Here is a 21,117-nt window from a genome sequence, read left to right as displayed (position 1 = left end):
TTAAACAAACAATTTAATACTGTTCACAGCTATAATGATTGTTAAGCTTGGTTGAGGTGGTGAAGTAGAGGGTGAAAGAGGGAGGGATATTTCCCAGGGAATGCCTTGCTGCTAAATGATGAACTAGCACTTGGCTGAGCCCTCAAGAGTTAACACATTGTTGTTAATGTAGCCTCTCACACAAGGCAGCACGAACACGAGGGGGAGGAGAAAGCATAGTAGACAGAGACAGACACACACCTTGTGTGTGGGAGAGAGAGATGCACACTGCCCCTTTAAGTAAGCTGACCCACTCTTAAGTGCATTGTCTTTTTAAGTGGATCAGGAAGTTGAGACAGCAGCTGCTGCCTCAGGTGCTCTCTGTCTCTCTCTGTCCGTGTCCTCTCCCTGCTCTATATGGAGAAGGGTAAGCGGGGTGCAGGGGGAAGAGGGATACCTTGACATTAGCCCCTCCCTTCCTCCTCTGCACAGCAAGCAGGAGTCTCTGGGAGCAGCTGCAAGGCAGAGGGCAGGAGCAGCACATGGCAGTGGGGGGAGGGACAGCTGACCTGCCTGGCAATTGATAGCCTGCTGGGCGGTTGCAGCATAGGGAATTTAGGGGAGCAGGGAGCTGATGGGGGGCTGCTGGTCCACCCTGGTTATAAGCCCCCAACAGCTAGCTGCAACGGGGTGCTCTTCCTGCAAGCAGTGGACAAAGCAGGCAGCTGCCAAACGACGTTAGAAGGGAGCATTACACAACTTTAAACAAGCGTGTTCCCTAATTGATCAGCAACATAACAATGAAACAGCATTAACTGGGAGACTTTAAGTGAGGAGTTACTGTATTATAAAATCTCATGCTTCGGAGCTTCAGGTGGTTGCCTGCAGGAGTCAGGAAGGGATTTTTCTCCCCGAAGCACAATTTATTGGCTAGAGGTATATTTTTTTGTAGTTCAATGTAGTTTTTATTTTTTTCCTTCTTCCTTTCTTCGAAGCATCCAAGAGTAACCTCAACTGAAGATAGGGTGACCAGGTGTCCGTTTTTTGACCAGACTGCCCAGTCGAAAAGGGACCCTGGTGGTTCCTGTCAGCACCACCAACCGGGCCATTAGAAGTCCAGTGGGCGGTGCTGCAGCGCTAAGGCAGGCTAGTCCCTACGTGTCCTAGCTGGCACCACTCTGCTCTGCGGGAGCGCCCAGCAGGTTGGTTCCTAGGTGGGAGGGCCATGGGGCTCCGCATGCTACCCCCATCCCGAGCACCAGCTCCGAACTCCTATTGGCCTGGAACTGGCCAATGAGAGCGGGGGTGGGGAGGGGGCAGTGCCTGCAGGTGACAGCAGTGTGTGGAGCCTCCTGGCCCTCCTGCCTAGGACCCGGACCTGCTGGCTGCTTCTGGGGCGCACACAGCATGGTGCCTGGACAGGCAGGCAGCCTGCCTTGGGACTTGCCGCTGTGCCGCTGACCGGGAGCTGCCCAAGGTAAGCCCACGTCTCAACCCTGAGCCTCCCCACCCCAAATGCGGAGCACCCTCCTGCACCCCAAACCCCTCATCCCCAGCCCAGAGCCCACTCCCACACCCTGAACCCTTCATCCCCAGCCCCACCCCTTCAACTCTTGTGTTTGCTAGATTGCAGACTGCAAGGGACTCAGAGTAGTTTGACACATACATGTGCACACTCTTAGTATCTTAAAAAGCAAAGAGTCCTGTGGCACCTTATAGACTAACAGACGTTTTGGAGCATGAGCTTTCGTGGATGCATCCGACGAAGTGGGTATTCACCCATGAAAGCTCATGCTCCAGAACGTCTGTTAGTCTATAAGGAGCCACAGGACTCTTTGCTGCTTTTACAGATCCAGACTAACATGGCTACCCCTCTGATTCTTAGTATCTTAAGCTTCAGCATACATGCATGCTAGAGCAGAGAGCTGTGCAGCATCTGAAACAGAATGGGATTTGATAGCCATTGCTGTTGTAATTTTTTACAAAATGATTTGACTGAGGACCTGAGGATTACTTATTTAGATGTGCAACTTATTACAGTATTTTTCATAGTAACTATTTTCTTTTCCCCCATTTCACATGTTTAGCCTCATGCTGCAGTTCCATCCACAAAGCAAATCGTATTACCTTTTTATTGTTAAGCAGCTAATTAAAATGGTCATAATAGTAAAAGAGCTAAGAAGATGTTAAAGAAAAACCACAACTTTCCATGGAGAAGAAGAGACTGAAAGAAAGCTAGAAATCGGGGGACCTTTTTCTAGTGGTAGTAGATAAAGGAATATAATTAAAGACTGTTTACAAAGGTAAACAATTCTAAAAAGTTCTTCATAGTAAAAAGGCAAAGTAACATTCATATTGGAGTTGGCATTTCTAAACATAATAGGTGACAATTTCCTAACTCAAGAAGTGTTGCAGACAACACAGGGAATTTCTGTATTAGACCGTGTCCTTGCAGATAAAGAGGAATTGATTACAGATAAATAATGGAGAGGAGAGGTCACTGATTCAAAGCAGTCTGGATTGCTTGGTAAACTGAGCTCCAGCAAACAATATATGTTTTAATACAGCTAAATGTAAATGTATACATGTAGGAACAAAAATGTAGGCCACACTTCCAGGATAGGAGAGACTATTCTGAGAAGCAATGATTCTTAAAAAGATTTGGGGATTATGGCGGCTAGTCAGTTGAACATGAGTTCCCAATGTGATGCGGTGGCTAAAAAGGCTAACTCAGTCCTTGGATGCATAAACAGGGAAATCTTGACTGGAGTAGAGAGGTTAAATTAAATTAGGAGAGATATCCTATCTCCTAGAACTGGAAGGGACCTTGAAAGGTCCTTGAGTCCAGCCCCCTGCCTTCACTAGCAGGACTAAGTACTGATTTTGCCCCAGATCCCTAAGTGGCCCCTCAAGGGCTGAATTCACAACCCTGGGTTTAGCAGGCCAATGCTCAAACCACTGAGCTATCCCCTGCCTGGTCTGTGACTGCTGAAGAAATATGTGTGTCTAGTTCTGGTGTCCACAATTCAAGAAGTATATTGATAAATTGGAGAGAGTTCAGAGAAGATCCATGAGAATGATTACATGACTAGAAAACGTGCCTATTAGTGATTAGATTTAAGGAGCTCAATCTGTTTAGCATAGCAAAGAGAAGATTAAGAGTTGACTTTATTACAATCTATAAGTATCTACATGGGAAACAAACATTTAATAACAGGTTCCTTAATCTAGTAGAGAAAGGTAGAACACAATCCAGTGGCTGGAAATTGAAGCTAGACAAATTCAGACTGGAAATAAGGCATACATTTTTAACAGTAAAAGTAATTAACCACTGGAAGAATTTACCAAGGGGTTGTGGTGGAGTCTCCATCATTGATAATTTTAAAATCAAAATTGGATGTTTTTCTAAAAGATCTGCTATAGGAATGATTTTGGATATGTTCTATAGCCTGTATTATACAGGGATTCAGAAGAGATTATCATAATGCTTCCTTCTGGCCTTAGTATCTATCAGTAAGGCTACATTTTAGTCATGGGTATTTTTAGTAAAAGTCATGGACAGCTCATGGGCAGTAAAAAAAATTCATGGCCTGTGACCTGTCCATGACTTGTACTATATACCCCTGACTAAAACTTGGGCTCTCTGGAGCCGGGGGCAGCCCAGAGGTGCTGGGGGGTGGGGTGGTGATGTGTGACCGAGGACCCCTGCTACTGCTGGGGGGCAGGAGAGGGCTGGTGGGGCTGGCAGGTTCCCTATCCAGTTCCATGTGGCTCCTGGAAGTGGCTGGCATGTCCCTGTGGTCCCTACCTAAGTGGACTCGGAGGTACAGCCAGGGGTTGTCCCTGCCCTGAGTACCCGCTCAGCAACTCCCATTGGCTGGGAACCATGGCCCCCAGTTTGAGACCCTCCCCCAATTTAGTGGCTGTGTGGATGAACTTCTGTACTGGTAAAACAGGTTCAGGTTTCCCTGTTTCTCAGAATGTTGTTACAGTAGGGACTTGTCACATGTTTCTTCCCACAAAATCTTTCAGACTTGTATTGAATACATAAAATGTGGAGTGTTACACATTTTTGGGAACCAGTACACACACAACTTGTGTTCTGACAAGTAAAATCATCCTGTTCCTTTATCTTTTCTTCTAAATAGCTCTTATTTGGGAGGTAGTTTAAAAATATTGTTACACTGGGAGTCATCAGATGGTGGTATTACAAAGTTGTACAAATGCTTAGTGTGTAAATAGTGTACAGACTTTGAAGAAATAATGTACTGTTGTTTTATGATGCTTTTGGGGAAGATGTTGCAAATAGCAAGGGAGTTTCCTCTCAGTCTTGATATCTTTAAATGGAGTCAGTTCTTGGGGCAGAGCAGCTGCCTTGAAACTGGTTATTGGTCTTTTGGCTGAGATTTCCGAAAGAGGAGTATGTTTGCATGCTATTTGACCACCTCTGTTCAAAGACTCCTGTATATAGAGTAAATAAAACAAACTACACCAGGAAAATATGTAGACTAGCATTATTGAGTTCTCCTCTAGTAGGAAATCTGCTTTGAAATCTGCTACTACGTGGCAGAGTGCTCACAGTACTGACAAAATATTTGATGTCAGAGGGATATTGGTTTCTCGAGGAGGGGAGATTGGAAAGTCATGAAGTGTGTCTTCAAAAATGGCAGGTAAATATAATACTTTAAATGTTTGTTCAATAAGAAAATATGTGATGGAAAATGTAAATAGAAAGCTACTGATTAGTGCATATTTTTCTTATGAAGGGATTTCAAAGCATTGTGTTGTGCAATTCTTTATTTTTAAGAATACACATTTATAATTTTATGTAATCCTAATATAAAAGTGACACTGTTATGAATGGGCATACATGGTACAATATGCTGATTTTATGTCAAAGTCTAAATGCTTGCTATCAAGCTGTCTGGAGTGACTTACGACTGAGTGCCAACCTCAGGGCAGACTGTCAAAAACAGTGCATAAACCCCAAACTGGTTGTGTGTTCTATATTTAGATTTCACCAACCAAGTATCAAGTGTAAACTCCTCAAGCACTATAATAGCCTTAATAGGGAGTTACAGACAGTCCCTTTGGGCACTCTGGTCTATCTTGCCAACCAGGCAAGCTTGACCTTTGTGATAGATGGTCCCTTACACCAAGAATCACATCAGTACTCAGGTAACTCCCACTCACTTACCCCAGGTCAAGGGCCCCTTAGAGCTTTCTCCAAAGACAACACTTGTAGCCAATCCTATAATAAACTAACTTTTCCTAGTGTATGCGCAACGTGCCTCAGGTGGAAAATGAGATACAGTTTTAGGTTCCAAAGGTAATAGTAGCTGCTATAATATGCAAGGTTTATATGTTGTTTAGAACTAACTGAAGCTAAACAGCTGGGGACCCTTGAAATCTTAGTCCCTCAAGCAGAGTTCGAGGGATAACAGTTGCTCCTTAACAGGGATTTTTATTCCCTTCCTCAGCATTCAAGCTAGTATGGGATGAGCGCTTGTGCACATACCCTCTGCTTCCCCCCGCCCCTGAAATCAGTAAAGTGTTTTGTCTGTTGATGTTCTACAATGACTTGTCTGGTGTCCATGGTCCTTCTTTTGTTGGAAAAGAGAGAATGCCTCTTGTGGTAAACTAGTATTTCACATTGGGGCAAGTCTACACTACGGCACTACGTTGGCACAGCTGCACCACTGTAGCGCATCTGGTAAAGACGCACTATACCGATGGGAGAGCACTCTTCCGTCAGCATAATTACTCCACCTCGGTGAAAGGTGGAAGCTGTGTTGGTGAGAGAGCCTCTCCTGCTGACACAGCACTGGTGTGGACAGCGCTTAAGTTGATGTAAATTGCATTGCTCAAGGGAGAGTGGGTGTCTTTTTCACACCCTGAGTGATGTAAGTTAAATTGCCTTATCTGGTAGTGCAGACCAGCCCTATGTAATGCTTCTTCCCTGACTGGGGTAGTGGGTGGTGGTGGGTGGCGTTTAACAGTCTTAGCAAACATTTTTATAGTTACAGAGCAAACACTTAAACATTACCTTATAATATGAGATACATACTACACCTCTACCCCGATATAACGCTGTCCTTGGGAGCCAAAAAATCTTACTGTGTTATAGGTGAAACCATGTTATATCGAAGTTGCTTTGATCTGCCAGAGTGCGCAGCCCCGCCGACCCGGAGTGCTGCTTTACTGCGTTATATCCAAATTCTTTTTTATATCGGGTCACGTTATATCGGGATAGAGGTGTATAAGTAAAATTAATACATGCAGCATTCTACAAGCATTCTATAAAGTCTAAACACATCTGTATAACTCTAATATCTATTTTAACAATGCTAACACACAGGTGAGCCAGACTGGTTTCCAGTTCTGCATTTGTCAGTGTTCAGTGAGACCCAATGGCTTTGGCATGACCTGGCACCTGATCTGCCAGCATCACACTGGACACTGTTTGAGGATAACCTAGACAGCATATTATGGATTCACAGATTAGACAATAGATGGCTCGAAGTGAATACAGCCTTGTAATTTACTTGGGGGAAGTTCCTGATGTCAAATTGCACTCTGCATAAGTTGAGCTCATAACCAATGAATGGGTAGCAAAGAGAAGAGAAATGAATTGTAGCCATGTTTTCATTTTTTATCCATTTGTTATTTTTAATGTGATGGCATTTTATTATGTACATTTTAGTATTCTTTTGCATGTAATAAGTGTCTCAGAACCAGTCTGTTGTACAGAGGATGCTGACAGATAATGCCAGGAAATCCTTTATCAGCTATAAAATCTGCAGACAGCAATAAAAAAGGCTTAAGCAGGAAACTACAAAACTGTTGTTGACTAGACGTTCAGGAAGACTCATGACTTTTCCCTTTGGGTCACTGTTTCAAATCTGGCCTAGGTACAGCTGTGTAGTGACTGGCAGCATGCATCTGACGAAGTGGGTATTCACTCACGAAAGCTCATGCTACAAAACATCTGTTAGTCTATAAGGTGCCACAGGACCCTTTGCTGCTTTAACAGATCCAGACTAACACGACTACCCCTCTGATACTTGGCAGCTTTTCATTTCCCTTTGTGAAATGAGTTTGGTCTCATTTTGTTAGCTGACAGTTGTCCAAATCAAAGAACAACAATCACAGTTGGCATTAACTGTCATTCTTGTTGGGACTTGAAACAAAGGGTTGGCTTGAATAGAGATTAAACTAACCTCTGCAAATTAGAAGGGGTCCCTTCAGGGGTACGTTAGTGGGGTTGGGTGTGGAATCAGTCACTTCCCTATCCCTGCACCTTTTAATATTTTTCTTTCAGTTATTAGTTCCTGACTAGTTTGTGAAGGGAAACACAGGATCCTGCTGTCTCCACTGAATTTGTCATATACAAAGCTATCATGGCACAAGTTATCCTCTTTCAGTTTCTCTTTCCACACCCTGGCATTCTTTCCACACCCCTTATTGTTTCCCTGACTCCTGGAACTGCTGAAGCAGTTCAGAGGAACTGAAGAGCAACAGAGAAAGCCAAGCCACATTCTTAAGAGACATTCCAAAATTCTGAATAACCAGGGTCCAGCACTTGTACTGCAAAGCAAGCTATCTGTGTCTTGTCTAGCTTACTAACAGTAAAGGTAACTACCTGTAAATCTTATCATCACAATATATTGAATATAATCTCGATGAATGGAATAGAAGTGTTTCAGCATCACTAAAGGCTTATAGAATGAGGGCAACTCTGTACAGTACATCAAATTCAGTAATCTAAGGGAGCTGCAGTTCTTAGTGAACCATGTTTGATCAGAATGTATGAAACTCAACATGTTTCTGCAGCTTCTGGACCAATATCTTTGATGAAATGTTATAATCATGGTTAATATGTGAGGTGAAGTTATATGTAGGAGGCAGGTAATTGGGGCTCCTTATACTATATTTGTGAATAGATATGATGTCATCCTTGAAGAATGTGTCTGGCATACTGTCTCCAGGGAGTGATTATATACTTACAGTAATAAATACCCTTTTTTCAAGTTAACCATGAGATGGGAATGAGTCCTAATAGAAGTGCAGGTATATACTCTATTTTTTCATCTTGAGAAATTGGGGATACTAGTAATTGAATTGACCGGATTATGTATACCTATTATCTGCCAGAAGTGTTTTGTTCTCTTAAAGAACATGATGTAAATTATTTATCTGAATGGTAAATATTGCATACATTTTGTTCTAAGGCGTTTATGACAGAATACTAAGAAGTTCTATAACACAGTTTACTGTTGGTACATTTTAATTAAATTGATCATATTATGATCTTTGATTTATGTTTTTATTCTAGTATTTAGAATTGTTTGATAATTTACACTGTATTTTGATCCAAGAAGTTGTCTTCTTTCTTTCCCCATCAAAGAACAGTGTTTATTTTTTAAATTTATAAGAAAATTAAACATCAGGCTAAATATCAGGGAAATCTTTCTGATTGACACATCTCACTAACTGTGAATTAATCTTCCAAAAGGAGTGGTGGAAGACCTTTAGCGCTTGCTACATTTCAAACTAGATTGGACAAAGCACTGAAAAATTTGCTGTAGGTAACATTCTTGCATCGGCAGGGGTAGAATAGATTAAGAGAAACTAGAGAAAGAAAGCTTTCAGAGTGGTAGCTGTGTTAGTTTGTATCATTAAAAACAACGAGGAGTCCTTGTGGCACCTTAGAGACTAACAAATTTATTTGGGCATAAGCTTTCGTGGGCCATAACCCACTTTGTTTTGCACTCCATGCATCTGATGAAGTGGGTTATGGCCCACGAAAGCATATGCCCAAGTAAATTTGTTAGTCTTTAAGGTGCCATAAGGACTCCTAGTTGTTTTTTTTAGAGAAAGAAAAAACCCTATGATTGTTTCTAGAATAGTTGCACATTAATATATATTAATAACCGGTGATGTTACTTCGCCGAAGCAGACATTAACAGTTTAATATGGAAAAATGCCCACTTGTTGTTGAACTTAAAATTGAACATTCATTCTATTACACGCGCAATGAATAGAATTAAATAATATAGAGAATGTTGCCAATCAAATGCTGCATTCCTTGCCTTATTCAGATGAATGAAATTTTCCTGCATTGCAGAGATGATTGCAAGATCTGTAACATCTATTCTTAAAAGTTTTCTTATCCAAACAATGTTGAAATAAGGTGTTGAGACACTGCTAGCTCTAGTATAAACTGTATAACCTGAGCCAGGGTAGATCTGAAAACCAATCAGTGTAATTAGTGTCTGGATCTGATCTTTGCCTTTTTTATGGATCAAAGTAACAATTATGTCAGTCACAGAAATGGATAATTAATTGGGCCACTGTTCACAAACATAGCTATCTAAAGTTAGGGACCTAAATCAAAATTACCTGATTTTTCAAAAATGCTGAACGCCTACAGTCCGTATAAGTTGTGGGTGCTCAGAGCAGAAAATCAGGCCACTGTGATTTACTTGCCTAACCTTAGGCAGCCGTGTTTGAGCATTTTTGGTCTTGGCCTCTAGTAATGAGAAACTCTTTTTAACTAAAGGTGCAGAAGGCTTGAAAACATTATTTTGCAAACATTGTCCTGAGTACCTTTGGAAACTGAGGTTTTACTTGATCAGATACCTTCTCATTAATACTACCTGGCACCTTAAAGTAGCATTTCCGTCTTCAAAATGTCTTACAAACATTCATTAATCATTACAACGCTCCTGCAAAGTAGAGAGTTTTGTTTTTTTTTTCTTTTTACAGATTGGGAAACTGAGATGTGTTAAATATCTTGTCCATAGCAACTGAGTGTGTTGGTGAAATTAAGGTTAGACTTTAGGCATTCAGGGATTCATAGATTCAAATGGCTTCCAACTCTGTACTCAGATCACCAAACTGTTCCTCTCAGTGGGGATATGTTGCTCTGATCATACCCGGTCCATATTACATAGCCAGGACAATTCTACTTGGGCTGAAAAATCTTCGCGTTGTTGCAGAAGCTCAGCTTGGGTGTGAAATACATAGGCCATGTCTACACTAAAGGCTAAATCGGCACCACTGCGATCGATGCAGCAGAGTCAATTTATTGGGTCTGGTGAAGACATGCTAAGTCGATGGGAGAGCATCTCCTGTTGACATAGTGCAGTGTAGACACTGCTGTAACTCAATCTAAGTTACATCAACTTACTTACGTAACTGAACTAGTGTAACTTAAATCAATTTATAGCATTAGTGTAGACCAGCCCACTACCTCCGAATGTCTTGATGCTGACCACTCAAACTGCAAAATCCAGATTAATGACGACGACCCAAAATTAGAGCATAAGAAAAACAGCAGTGTAGGAATCTTAAAATATTGCAGAATCAATTTAATTAGCATTAATAGCATTTTCTAAAATAGAAAGCTTCTGTGGTCGCCATTTCTAATGTAAACAGATTATGGTAAAAAATGAAGCTTGCATAGAATAGAGGTAAATCTGGGTACATAAGGAGGGATAGCTGTGAGATGTATACGTATTGTTTGTCCTAAATGGATGACTCTTTATTACAAGGCTAGTTCAATATCATCTGTGTCCATGATCCAATGCCCAGCAGCTCAGATATGAGTGGGAAGTTGTGACTGGAGCACTAAGAGTATTGTAGGCCTGTGAGCAGAACTTATTGGTCTTTTTGTCCTTCTTCCTCTTTCCTTGTTTTTGGTACAAAATAGCTGTGATCTATAATTATCTGAATAGAGGTCTGGCTTTTTTATTTTATAGGGTTTTTTCATTATCTGTTTAAAGGCTTTTTCTCATACACGTGTGGACCCTGAGGCCAGTAATATGTCGAACTGAATGCAGTGAGGGTCTGTGAGGACACAAGGCCCCAATCCTGCAATTCACAGCACTTGAGCAGGCTGCTTTCTCCTCATAGAGCTTGTCATAAACAGATGGTTAAGGGTTAATGTCTCTTTTACCTGTAAAGGGTTAAGAAGCTCAGTGAACCTGGCTGACACCTGACCGGAGGACCAATGGGGGGACAAGATATTTTCAGATCTCTGTGGAGGGAAGTCTTTGTGTGTGCTGTTTGTTTTGTTCGTTGTTCGCTCTTGAGGCTAAGAGGGACCAGACATGCAACCCAGGTTTCTCCAATTTTTCTGAAACAGTCTCTCATGTTCAAAATAGTAAGTACTAGCTAGAAAAGGCGGATTAGTCTTATGTTTATTTTCTTAACTTGTGAATGTGTATTTTGCTGGAAGGATTTTTTTACCTCTGTTTGCTGTAACTTGAATCTCAGGCTGGGGGAGCGGGGAGTCCCTCTAGTGTATATGAGCTGAATACCCTGTAAACATTTTCCATCCTGATTTTACAGAGATAATTTTTACTTTTTTCTTTCTTTAATTAAAAGCTTTCTTTTTTAAGAACCTGACTGATTTTTTCCCCCTTGTTTAAGACCCAAGGGGATTGGGTCTGAACTCACCAGGGGTTGGTTGGGGGGAAAGGAAGGGGGATGGTTTATTTCTCCTGGTTTTAAGACCCAAGGGGTTTGGGTCTTGGGTTCCCCAGGGAAGGTTTTGGGGGAACAGAAAGTGTGCCAAACACTATATTTTGGCTGGTGGCAGTGCTATCAGATCTAAGCTAGGAATTAAGCTTAGAAGTGTCCATGCAGGTCCCCACTTTTGGATGCTAAAGTTCAAACTAGGGGAAAAATACCTTGACAGAGCTCCACTTAGCTAACTGACAATTTGTCTGTGTGTTGTAAATTGCAGAATTGATGTATATGAGTCCTCGCCTATTTGCAGGTTAGGAGTCAAAGTCTGTAATGTTTTTAAAAAATAATTAAAGAAATAAAACAAAAGCATATAAAGACATAAAAAGTAGTTTTCCCTGCACTGTGGTGTTTCTGGGGCATGTTTCAACTCTTCAGCTAATTGTTTTCTCTGAAAATTAATACATTATTTGTTGTGTTGAATATCAATGAATCATAGAATATCAGGGTTGGAAGGGACCACAGGAGGTCATCTAGTCCAACCGCTTGCTCAAAGCAGGCCCAATCCCCAGACAGATTTCTGTCCTAGATCCCTAAATGGGCCCCTCAAGGATTGAACGGCCAACCCTGAGTTTAGCAGGCCAATGCTCAAACTACTGAGCTATCCGTCAATGTAATCACCTTTTTTATTTTACCATTCTTTCTCTCTCCTCTATCTCCCTCCCCCCTCGCCATTACAATTTTTATTTAATGGGCTGTGGTTCAGTACTATTAATTATTTTATGAAAATTAGGAAACATATTATAATTTATAATGAAGAAACATGATGACTACTCTATGCTGTTTCTCCTGGAGGCTAAGGTAAGAAGAAGGTACTTGCATATCTCTTTAAATAATCTATTTTAAAAAGTATTGTTCTGGCTGGAACAGAAAATAAGAATAGATGGATGTGTGTCATTGTGTGAGCAATGAAAGCCACAAAGTGATCATTGCCAAGATAACCTGATATTGCTGGTACATTAAGTGCCACTGCACTACCTCAGGATGATGAGCATCCTGATAGTCAATTATCTCCATGCTAAACCTCTTTGGATTATCTTATTGTTCAAGCATCTTTGTTGGAGAATTTGTTCTGTTTTTGTTAAAGGTCTAAAGTAATTTTTTAGGAGAGCTAGAACTGGTTGCAAATCCAAAACACGAAACTAGGAAAGAATCACGTGTTCTGGAAGTACTAGAAGTTATTTTGGTCTGTTTGAAAATCTGCTCAAACAAAAACTTAAACTGGACCTCATGGCATGTGTCTAAATAGATCTCTTTAAAATCACTACTGTTTGTAAGAATTGTTCTCAGATTTTGGTAAAACAAGAACAATCCCTCTGTGAAGGAATTTAAGACCTAGTAAAGAAAGCATCATATGAGAGAGTCCCATTGGGACAGATTGGATGGCTTTGAAAAAGTATTTTGGTCATTCTTAAGATCTAGAGAGGTAATGTAACTCTCTCTCCCAGTAAAATTAGAATAGCAAATGGAGAGTGCTGTACAGAAGGCTGCTATGGTATGTGTAAATTTGGGGAGAAGCTAAGATAAGATAAAAATGTAATTCCACAACATTGTGGCCTTTTTTATGTGGGTGCTTTATTTATCAAGGTGATAGTTTTCTTATGACTTAAAAAGTGTAAATTGTCAAGCGTCCACACTTATTAATTTTAAGAGAAAAATTGCTTACAAGATTTGTAGTAGAGTGCATAGATAATGACATTTTCCTTTCTGTCCTTACATGTTAACATCAATAAAGGAAAAATAAAAAGGAGAGTCTACACTCTTCAATACTGTGAAGCATGTGAGGAAAAGACCTTTTCCCCCTTTTTTAGCAGTTGCCACATGTCAGGATGATGGGATGTTTAATCTGAGTATCAAAACCACAGATCACACTTAGATCTACATGTTTACTAATTCTCTAGATGAACCCCCCACCCAATGTCTTTAAATGCTTTGAAATGAGAATAATGAAACTGTCATATGAAGGTGTACTTTTGAGCATTTTTTTTTTGTTTTTTGGGTAGGGCTGGTGGATCTGTGGGTACGTGGATCCAGTGGCCATTCATGATTAGGGAATTCTGCGTGCAGTGGTCCTGGTCATCAAACAGAAAATGCATGCTCATGAATGTACACCCAGTTTTTGCATAGATGTGCATATGCTCATTTTTTTTGTCTTTCAGAGTAAAAATGGAACTACAGTCAGAGTGGTGGGTTGAACCTCTAAGTTTTGTGTCTGTGCAATGCCTGACATCTTAGGTCTGAGTCAGGGAACTCATGAGGTTGTATAGCTTGATCTAAAGAGCCAGACTCTTGAAGTGAGAGCTGTGGCACATCCACATCCTCTGTGGATCAGGCCCGGAAGGGGACATGCGGTGCACACACGAGAATTTGTTTTTTCAAGTGAAAATGATAAAACAGGTGGGAGCAACGCAACCTAATGAGTTTTAAAGACTCTCCATACTTACTTTAAAGATTCTGTTCAGTTTTGAAATCTAAGGGAGGTTTTTCTGGTTGATTCAAGCCAGCCCTGTTTGCTTATCAGATCCACCTGGGAAGGGTGATCCCTGTAAAGGTCTGAGGGAGCTGCAGGAAGAAGATGGGGCTCCTGCAGTAGGCCCTGGAAGAGGGAGATTGAAGGGAAGGATGTGTCTTCCTTTAAGCACTGAGAAAGGCAAGAGGAAAAGCCTTTGGGAGCTGTAGCCCATGGTGGATGGAGGAGCTGCTTTGATCTGATATTTTGCCTGTGTTTTACATTTAAAGAATAAAACTGTGTGATAAAGGAAAGGCGTGAAAAGTGTCTGGTTGTGGCATTAGTCCTCCTTGGGCTGGGGAGAGAGGCCAGCAGCATACATCAATCACATCTTTCTTCTCAGATGCTTCCCTGCACTCCTCGTGGTTTGTTTCCCTGATTCACAATGTAAACAGGATGTAACAGGATGTTAACCAAGTTCCCAAGTCATTCTAAAGCTTTGGGAGTGTATTCAGCAGGTTTTAGAAGCAATGTTATGGTTCCCTCCTCATTGTTATCCGCTCAGAGTGCTGTATCCAGACCCTTGTCTTTGTTGTATTTGTAGTGTAGATGGGTTCTTAATGGTGATGAAAATGTTATTGAACTCTGGTCTGCCTGATGCTTTTTTGGTCAGCTTGCTTGCTGTTTTTTTAACCTGTAGTTAATTTTCACAGTGTTGGTGTGACCTTCATACAGACCAGGAAAATATCTTGTTTGCTCAGCATCCCAGGACAATTAGAGTGTTGCCCTAGCAACATAACATCCCTATCAAATACCTGAGGGACTACCAAGAAACCAATTGGAGAATTACTTCTGAAATGACAAGCTCCATTCTCAAAGCAGCAGAGGATTCAAATAATTTTGTCACTTGTGATCCATTTTCACTGTGCTGCAGCTCTGTTGTCTGCTGGAATCTGATGAAGAGCTCCAGAACTGGCAAGAAAATGAGAATAAGCAAGGGGACAAAGATGCAGAAAAATAGATAAGGGAATATAAAAAAGGAAATCAAAGCAACAAGAAAAGAACAGAGTGGGAAATAAAAGCACTAGAGAAAGACTAAGCAATATGGAGATGGAAATAAACATAACAGAAAACAAAGATTAAAAGAAACCAAGAACAGAGGGAAGTAGTTTAAGAAGCATGGAAAACAAAAGAGAACACAATTTAATAAGGCAGAGGAAGCAAGAGAAGAAACCGAAAGGGGAAAAAAAGTGGAAAAAAATGAAAGGAGAGTTTTAAAGAAAGTGAGCCCTTGTTTCTTCTTTGTCATCCTAATTTAACTAGCTGTGGAAAAATTAGTTCTTGGAATAAAAGCATGCATTGCTTTGTGTCATAAAATTCACTTTAACATATGTGTCTGAAGGCAGAAATATTTACCTGCTATGCTGTAACAATATGCACTGCTAAATCCAGCACAATCTTGATCTTTGTTTACTTTGGATATTTTTTAGACTGTCAGCATGCTTCAGGACTACATATTTCCCCCCTCACTTTTAAAGATAAAAAATAAGTAAACCTCTTGGAGCCCTGACACTTGACATTTTGTGTCCTTGTTTTGAGAGGTTTTTAATTTGTTGCATGTACACAATGTCTTCTAACTGCAAGATTGCTCACAGGCATAGGTGGTGGGCTGAGTTAAATTGTTGGTAATTTTTAAGATTAGTGAATTTTTTTTTTTTATGAATTAAAGAAAGAACATAATTATATGAATTCAAACAAATAGGTTATTTTTTAAAAGAAGGTTAAATTCAGGCCTTTAAACCTTGATGTTAAAGGACCTTAAGAAAGGAGGGCCTGTTTGTGGTTCAAAAAAAGAAAGCGGAGCAACAACAAGAAGAGAATGAGTGAGAAATAAAATAATTCTTCCTATTGTCTTTTTGATAGATAATGTGTTTTTGTGTGTCTACCTATGTACTTGTTAAGCAGCCTGTTTATTCTGGCACTTACATGTTGCTGTCTCAGTCTCTTTGTGTAAATTCTTGACAGAGAACATCTGTTGTTACCCCCAGCTCTTTCTAATTTTCCTTGTCTGCTTGTCCCTCTAGAACAGTGGTTCTCAAAGCTGGTCCACTGCTTGTTCAGGGAAAGCCCCTGGTGGGCCAGGTCGGTTTGTTTACCTGCCGTGTGTGCAGGTTTGGCTGATCGCGGCTCCCACTGGTCACGGTTTGCCGCTCCAGGCCAATGGGGGCTGCGGGAAGGGCGGCCAGCACAACCCTCAGCCAGGGGCTTTCCCCGAACAAGCAGTGGACTGGCTTTGAGAACCACTGCTCTAGGGTACCTTCAGTAATGCTTGTGTCATTTCTGATAACTTCTGTAAGGCTGTTTCCTCCAGTCAGATACAGTAGAACCTCAGAGTTACAAATACTAGAGTTACGAACTAACTGGTCAACCACACACCTCATTTGGAATCGGACGTACACAGCAGCAGAGACAAAAAAAAAAAAGGTGCAAGTACAGTACAGTACTATGTTAAATTTAAACTACTAAAAAAAAAAGTTTAAAAAAAAGATCTGACATGGTAAGGAAACTGTTTTTAGTGCTTGTTATGAATAACCTCCATTCCTGAGATGTTTGTAACTGTGAGGTTTTACTGTAGTTCAGCATTATCAGCAAAATCTGTTACATTGACATCTCCTCTCCTAATCCATTAAAATCTAAAATTATTGATCCCCAGTATGCCAGACAAAGAACTGTAATCGGTCAGCCGCTTATAATGTATCTGTGTGTTGTAGTCACTATTATAAGAGAAATCACACACATACAATTGGTTCTAGAACCCTGGTCCTTTATCTTATAAAATCACAGGCTTCTACTACTTTTACCATTAGCAGTTGTAATCTGTTATTCTGTATGGATTATTCACTAGATGGCAGTATCACTCATTCGCTCTTACCTGTGGTTGAGAGCTGAGTGCAGTCCACCTCTTACTATTCATGCATGCTTTAATTTACATTAGGCTTTGGAGTATCCCAAGCTTGTGTGGTCACATGGTGGTGTGATGTCAAAAAGTTCTGTTTATCCAGGTTCTTATGTTGGCTTTCATTACCATGGTATCTGAGTATCATGAGACTCTTGCCTAGATATATTTAAAGGATGTAGAACAAGACTTCTCCTTGTCTTTAAGAGTTCATCTACAGTTATTCATACTTTCTCCCATCCCCGCCACTCAAATGATCTTGTCTGTTTCTTTAGGAGATTCTGGACTTGATTTCCCCCTCACTCTGAATTTAACCACCTTAGTATCTCCATTTATTTAAATGGAAATACACAGAAGTAACCTGGTGTGAGAGGATCAAGGATCCTCTCAAAGACCTTCTGAAAGTTACAAGTTTGCCCTTCCTATGCCACATGTATCTTCACTTGACAGAACTTGGCAAAGTTCAAACCGAGCCCCTGAAGTTGGTTTTTAATCAATAAAACATCTTGTTGCCATTTGAATTTGAGTAGGTTCTTCTCTTAGAGCTTGGAAGGGCCAACTCACCAGGCAAACTTTCCGCTTTTACAATTTCTTTTACTCACCACATTCATATCATAGGTAATCAGGAGCAGTATAGTGAGTACCCCAGAAGTACTGCGGACATTGACTTAAATGTGAACTGCTGGGTGCCCAGCACTCTTGTCAATCAAGACACTAATGTACATGCCTGAACATGGATTCGGGACAATAACTTTAGGCCCATTTCTGAAAATCTTGCCTTTAATCTTTTCAAGACCCTAGTGAGGTGGGTAAGAAATGTTGTTCTCCCCACTCTACAGGAGGGGTAGCAAACAGAGAGGTGTAGAGACTTGCCCAAGACTATAGGAAAGTGGGTATCAGAACTCGAGTTAAAACTCAAGAGAACAGAGCTTATTGCTTGGTGTTTTGGATGTGGTGGGAAGGGCAGGGAAGCATGGTGCACATCTTATAGTTCCACTTCTTCATATTTTTTTACTTTATTGTAAAATTTAAAGGGATGATGAGGAGTTTGCTGAGGGGGGGATTAGGCACTAAACTATACCTTGCTCTGATTTATGGTCAAATTCTGCCAGCCACTCTTTTTTTAACTCTAACTCTAGCCTTTTTGTTAAACTTGTTTCTGTCCACTTTATTATTAAAGTTTCTCATGATGATACTTAAGAGGATTCATAATTTGTTTATCATTTTGTATTTTCTCTGCCGAGTTCTTCATTTTCAGACAGTGTCCGGGTGATTCTTGTATTTTACAATCATTTGTGTTTTAACAGTGGCGTAGTGAATTCTGCCTAGTACTTTGAAAGACCTGTATTTTAGCCAATCCTTTTATGATAATACTGAGTAAGTTACGATCATTGTAATCTTTTAAAAAGAGAAAATGATCATTCTCTAATGGAAGATATTTTTTCCCTTCCCTCTTTCGCTCATCCCATCTAAGTTCCAACCTATTTAATCTTCTTAGTTCTATGTTTTTGATCCGTTATCAGATCTATTATTTCCTAAGAGATTGTTATTTATGATATTATTATCATCAAACTACAGTAGAATTCCTGAAGCATACTTTCCACAGATCCTCTATTAATGTAATGGGAATAGGGCACTGTGGTGTGCCATTGTTTTTGATCTGTACCCATATATTGCAGTGTGGGCTCATGAGTAATTATGCAAGCCAAGTAGGTGGTTGAATCAGTCTGTTGCCTAAAATGCTGTTATATTCAGAAAAGTGACTGTGTAAAATAGAGTGTCTTACTAAACTATTTTTTTTGTATATATTGAGTTATCTGTATTTATCTTACTGACCAAAATAACTTTTTACTGTGTGTTAGCCCTGCCGGGGGAAAATGAGCTGGATTATTTTCGGGAGCGTACATCAACAACAAAAGTGCTAATTAAATTCCAGCTGTAGAATCTTTATTGTGGTCATGGATGATGTGTGGTACAATCTGGACATGTTTGCAGCACTGGTACTTTCAAAAGACACATTTTTACTTGCAAACTGAGCAAATTTAATATGGAAAACTAGCGAGAGGAAAATTAACATGGGACCCCACAATGCCATTTTTACAGACACTCTTCAGAATAGGACTCTGCTTTGAGATACAGTAATTCCTGCATCAATCCCATAATTCAGGGTTTAGTTTAACCATATCTTGTAGAAATAAATCTGATCTTGACTTTGAGGACAAGAGATGGAGAATCGGCCATAAGTGTAGGTGAGTTGTTCCAATAGATAGTTACCCTCATGTAATTTATGCCTTATTTCTAGTTTGAATTTGTCTAGCTTCAGCTTCCAGCCTCTGGATCTTGCTGTGCTTGTTTCTGCTGGATTAAAGACCTGTCTATTATCAGAAATCTCTTCCTCATGTAGCTACGTATAGACTGAAAGTCACCTTTTAACCTTCTCTTGGATGAACTAAACAGACTTAGTTTCATAAGTTTATAAGGCATGTTTTCCAGACCAGCTCTGAATCTGAATCCCTTTCAGTTTTTCAACATCCTTCTTGAGTCTTCTGATAGGAATATGCAGATACATGTCATAGACTCATAGACTCCAGGACTGGAAGGGACCTCGAGAGGTCATCGAGTCCAATCCCCTGCCCTCATGGCAGGACCAAATATTGTCTAGACCATCCCTAATAGACATTTATCTAACCTACTCTTAAATATCTCCAGAGATGGAGATTCCACAACTTCCCTAGGCAATCTATTCCAGTGTTTAACTACCCTGACAGTTAGGAACTTTTTCCTAATGTCCAACCTAAATCTCCCTTGCTGCAGTTTAAGCCCATTGCTTCTTGTTCTATCACTGGAGGCTAAGGTGAACAAGTTTTCTCCCTCCTCCTGATGACACCCTTTTAGATACCTGAAAACTGCTATCATGTCGCCTCTCAGTCTTCTCTTTTCCAAACTAAACAAACCCAATTCCTTCAGCCTTCCTTCATAGGTCATGTTCTCAAGACCTTTAATCATTCTTGTTGCTCTTCTCTGGACCCTCTCCAATTTCTCCACATCTTTCTTGAAATGCGGTGCCCAGAACTGGACACAATACTCCAGCTGAGGCCTAACCAGCACAGAGTAAAGTGGAAGAATGACTTCTCGTGTCTTGTTTACAACACACCTGTTAATGCATCCCAGAATCACGTTTGCTTTTTTTGCAACAGTATCACACTGTTGACTCATATTAAGCTTGTGGTCTACTATGACCCCTAGATCTCTTTCTGCCATACTCCTTCCTAGACAGTCTCTTCCCATTCTGTATGTGTGAAACTGATTGTTCCTTCCTAAGTGGAGCACTTTGCATTTATCTTTATTGAACTTCATCCTGTTTACCTCAGACCATTTCTCCAATTTGTCCAGATCATTTTGAATTTTGACCCTGTCCTCCAAAGCAGTTGCAATCCCTCCCAGTTTGGTATCGTCCGCAAACGTAATAAGCGTACTTTCTATGCCAACATCTAAATCGTTGATGAAGATATTGAACAGAACCGGTCCCAAAACAGACCCCTGCGGAACCCCACTTGTTATACCTTTCCAGCAGGATTGGGAGCCATTAACAACTACTCTCTGAGTACGGTTATCCAGCCAGTTATGCACCCACCTTATAGTAGCCCCATCTAAATTGTACTTTCCTAGTTTATCTATAAGAATATCATGCGAGACCATATCAAATGCCTTACTAAAGTCTAGGTATATCACATCCACCGCTTCTCCCTTATCCACAAGGCTCGTTATCCTATCAAAGAACGCTATCAGATTGGTTTGACAAGATTTGTTCTTTACAAATCAATGCTGGCTATTCCCTATCACCTTACCACCTTCCAAGTGTTTGCAGATGATTTCTTTAATTACCTGCTCCATTATCTTCCCTGGCACAGAAGTTAAACTAACTGGTCTGTAGTTTCCTGGGTTGTTTTTATTTCCCTTTTTATAGATGGGCACTATATTTGCCCCCTTCCAGTCTTCTGGAATCTCCCCCGTCTCCCATGATTTCCCAAAGACAATAGCTAGAGGCTCAGATACCTCTTCTATTAACTCCTTGAGTATTCTGGGATGCATTTCATCAGGCCCTGGTGACTTGCAGGCATCTAACTTTTCTAAGTGATTTTTTACTTGCTCTTTTTTTATTTTATCTTCTAAACCTACCCTCTTTCTGTAAGCATTCACT

At 40.5% G+C, this 21,117-nt stretch overlaps 1 protein-coding gene across 7 annotated transcripts in view; it reads left to right on the top strand.

The window, feature by feature from the left end:
• The window catches only part of OSBPL6 (oxysterol binding protein like 6), a 189,003-nt gene that overhangs the window by 24,325 nt on the left and 143,561 nt on the right, over positions 1 to 21,117 (top strand). Inside the window, exon 1 of one of the 7 annotated variants that reach the window (XM_050968987.1) lies at positions 7,548 to 7,613. The exons of the other annotated variants lie outside the window; for them this stretch is intronic. The gene's annotated coding sequence lies outside the window, so the exon portion shown is untranslated. Of the gene's footprint in view, positions 1 to 7,547; positions 7,614 to 21,117 lie in introns of those variants that run through there. 7 annotated transcript variants of the gene reach the window in all.

This window comes from Gopherus flavomarginatus, chromosome 10 (assembly GCF_025201925.1).
Source record: "Gopherus flavomarginatus isolate rGopFla2 chromosome 10, rGopFla2.mat.asm, whole genome shotgun sequence".
Taxonomy (NCBI): Eukaryota; Metazoa; Chordata; order Testudines; family Testudinidae; genus Gopherus; species Gopherus flavomarginatus.
The sequence above is the reverse complement of the archived record's forward strand: the minus strand, read 5'-3'. Positions and strand labels throughout refer to the sequence as shown.